The sequence below is a fragment of the Neofelis nebulosa genome, chromosome 9 (assembly GCF_028018385.1).
Source record: "Neofelis nebulosa isolate mNeoNeb1 chromosome 9, mNeoNeb1.pri, whole genome shotgun sequence".
Classification (NCBI taxonomy): Eukaryota; Metazoa; Chordata; class Mammalia; order Carnivora; family Felidae; genus Neofelis; species Neofelis nebulosa.
The window spans coordinates 82,765,083-82,769,305 of NC_080790.1; positions in this window are offsets into that span (position 1 = coordinate 82,765,083).

Here is a 4,223-nt window from a genome sequence, read left to right on the forward strand (position 1 = left end):
CTCCCTCCCCCAAATAAAATAAACTTAATTTTTAAAATTTGAGATAACTGGCACATGATGTTACATTAGTTTCAAGTATATAAAATAGTGATTCAACTTCTCTATACAGATGCTATGCTCACCACAAGTGTAGTTATCATCTGTCAGCATGCAATGCTATTAAAATATCATTGACTATATCCCCTATGCTTAGTAGTTTTTGATTGGATGGTAGACATTGTGAATTTTACACTGCTGGGCTAGACCTAACAGACATATACAAAGTATTCTACCCAACAACAACAAAATACACATTCTTCTCAACTGCACACGGAACATCCTCCAGGATAGACCATACTTTAGGTCATAAAATAATCTTCAATACATTTAAAAGGATCGAAATCATGCAAAGTATGTTCTCCAACTGCAATAGGATAAAATTGAAAACCAATAGGAGAAAGAAATTTAGGAAATTCACAAATGTGTGGAAATTAAACAACACAATCCTAAATAATGAATCAAAGAAGAAATCAAAAGAGAAATTAGAAATCCTTTAAGATCAAAGAAACTGAAAATGCAATACACCACACTTATGAGAGAAAACTAAAGCAATACATAGAGAGAAATATAGGAATGTAAATGACTATATTTTAAAAGATCTCAAATAAATAACATATTTTTCCACTCTAAGAAACCAGAAAATGAAGATAAAACCGAATCCAAAGCAAGTAGAAGGAAATGTATAGTAAAGATTAGAATGGAAGCAGATGGAATAGAAAACTGAAAATAAAATAAGGAATATCAGCAAGACCAAAAGTTGGTTTCCTGAAAAATGGGCAAAACTTTGGTTAGGTTGACCAAGAAAAAAAAGAGACGGGCTTAAATTATTAAAATCATGAATGAAAGAGGAGACTTAACTAGTGACCTCAGAGACATAAAAGGTATTATAAGGGAATACTTTTAACAATTGTATGTGAATAAGTTGAATAGCCTAGATTCAATGGAAAAAATTCCTAGGAAGGCATTGCCAAAACTGACTCAACAAGAAAGATAATATGAATAGGCTTATAAAAAGTAAAAAAAATTCAATTAGTAGTAATAATAATAATAATAAACCCTTCCTACAAAGAAAATTCCTGGCTCAGATGGTTTACTGGAGTTCCAAAGAATATTCATTTCTACCAAATATTTATTTATTTTTTAAAATTTTTAACACTTTATTTATTTTTGAGACAGGGAGAGACAGAGCATGAACAGGGGAGGGTCAGAGAGAGGGAGACACAGAATCTGAAACAGGCTCCAGGCTCTCAGCCGTCAGCACAGAGCCCGACGCGGGGCTCGAACTCACGAACCGTGAGATCATGACCTGAGCCGAAGTCGGCCACTTAACCGACTGAGCCACCCAGGCGCCCGTCTACCAAATATTTAAAGAAGAATTAATACTGGGGCGCCTGGGTGGCTCAGTCAGTTAAGTGTCCAACTTCAGCTCAGGTCATGATCTCGCGGTTCGTGAGTTCGAGCCCCGCGTCCGGCTCTGTGCTGACAGCTCAGAGCCTGGAGCATGCTTCGGATTCTGTGTCTCCCCCTCTCTCTGCCCCTCCCCTGCTCACGTTCTATGTCTCTCTGTCTCTCAATAATAAATAAACGTTAAAAAAATTTATAAAAAAAAATAAAGAATTAATACTAATCCTTCAAAAATGTCTTCCAAAGAACAGATGAGGAAGGCATGCTTGACAATTCATTTTATGAAGCCAATATTATCCTGATACGAAAACAGACAAAGACATGATAAGAAAAGTAAAATGAAGGTAATATCACTTATACATATAGATAGCACAATCCTCAGCAAAATATCAGATACCAGAAAACCAAATAGAGCAACATATAAAAGGATCATACACCATGACCAAGGGAGACTTATCCTAAGAATGCAAGGTTTTTTCAACATCCAGAAATCAATCAATATAATATAACATATTAATGGAATAAAAGATAAAACCACATGATCATCTCAAGAGATACAGACAAAGCATTTGACAAAATGCAACACCCTTTCATGATAAAAAGAAAAATCAACAGACTAGGTAGGAATAGAAAGGAATGTCCTTAAATTGATAATGTGTATCCCTGAAAAACTCACAACAGACATTATACTTAATGGTGAGAGAAAGATAAGATCAGGAACAACAGAAGGATATCTGTTTTTATGGCTTCTATTCAACATTGTACTGGAGGTGCTGGCCAGACCAGTTAGGTCAGAGGGAAAAAAGGCATACATATTGGAAAGGAAGAAGTACCCCTACTTGCAGATAACATGATTTTTTGCATAGAAAATTTTAAAGAATCTACAGAAAACTGTTAGAACTAATAAACCAATTAGTTTATTAGTAAACCAATTAAGTTTACAAAAATAATTGTATTTTATACAATAGTACTGAAAACTCTGAAAACGAAATAAGAAAACGATTCCATTTATAATAGTCTAAAAAGGAATAAAATAGTAACAGTTAAAAGAAGTACAAGACTTGTATACCAAAAATACAAAACCTTGTATTTTTGAATTAAAAATTCAAGGAAGAAAGGAATTCAAGAAATTCAAGAAATTCAAGAAAGAAAAATTCAAGAAATTAAAGGAGACGTAAATAAATCAAAAGACATCTTACATTCATGGATCAGAAGACTGAACATTTTTAAGGTGGCAATAATCCCTAAATTGATCTGCAGAGTTATTACAATCTGTATGAAAATCCTAGTTGCCTTTATCGCAGAAATTGAGAAGCTGATCATAAAATCCATATGGAAATGCAAGGGATTCAGAATATCAAAAATAATCTTGAAAATAAACAAAAATAAAGTTCATTGCCTTATACTTCCCAATTTCTAAAGTTGGTGCAAAGTTACAGTTTTCAGTGTGGTGCTGTCATAAGTCTAAACATAAAAACAAACATCAGTGAAAGAGAATCTAGAGTCCAGAAATCACTTACATTTGTGAGCAACTGATATCAGCAAGAGAATCATGACAAATCAGTGGGGAAAGAACAGTCTTCTCAAAAAATGGTCCTGGGACACATAGATATCCATAGGTAAATAAAGGAGTTTGTACCTGTACCTTACATCATATATAAAAATTAACCTAAAAGGGATCATAGACTGAACTGTATGAGCTAGAGTTATCAAACTCTTAAAAACAACAGGCGTAAATCTTATGGTGTTGGAATAGGCAATAGTTTCTAAGCTATGACACCAAAAGCACAAACAACAAAAGAAAAATAGACAAATTGCATTTCATCATAAATAAAACCTATCATGTTTTGAGAAACCGAAAGTGTAACCCATGGAATGGAATAAAATGTTTGCAAATTATATATCTGATAAGGAACTTGTATCCCTACATATAAAAAAGCTCTTACAAGTTAACACAGAAAGACAAATAACCCAGTTAAACAAAGGACATGGGATTTGAACAACCATTTTTATTATTTATTTATTTATTTATTTATTTATTTATTTTGTACGTTTACTTATTTTTGAGACAGAGAGAGATAGAGCATGAATTGGGGAGGGTCAGAGAGAGAGGGAGACACAGAATCTGAAACAGGCTCCAGGCTCTGAGCTGTCAGCACAAAGCCCGATGCGGGGCTCGAACCCACGAACTGCGAGATCATGACCTGAGCTGAAGTTGGACGCTTAGCCGACTGAGCCACCCAGGCACCCTGAACAACCATTTTTAAAAAGAAGATAGACGCGTGGCCAATAAGCTCTTGAAAAGATGCTCAACATTAGTCATTAGGGAATGTAAATCCCACTAGGATGACTACATTTAAAAAGACAGGTAATAATAAGTGATAAAGGATATGGAGAAATTGGGACATTCATTTATTGCTGGCAAGCCTAAAATGGCTTGGCAGCTCTCCAAAATGTTCAACATAGAGTTACCACATGACTCAGTAATTCTACTCCTAGATATATACCTCACATGATTAACAACACAAAACCTGTTCACCAATGTTCATAGCAACATTTTTCATTATAGCTAGGAAGTGGAAACAATCCAAATGTCCATTAACTGATGAATGGGCAAACACTTGTGGTATATCCACGCAGGGGAGTATTACTTGGCCATGAAAAGGAATGAAATAAAGATGTCCTCCACACTTCAAACGCAGAGTGTTCCTAAGAAACCTTTTGTAATCTGAAGCACTGTAAGGCAAAGAAGCAATTACCATTTTGTAAAAGTGAAGAAT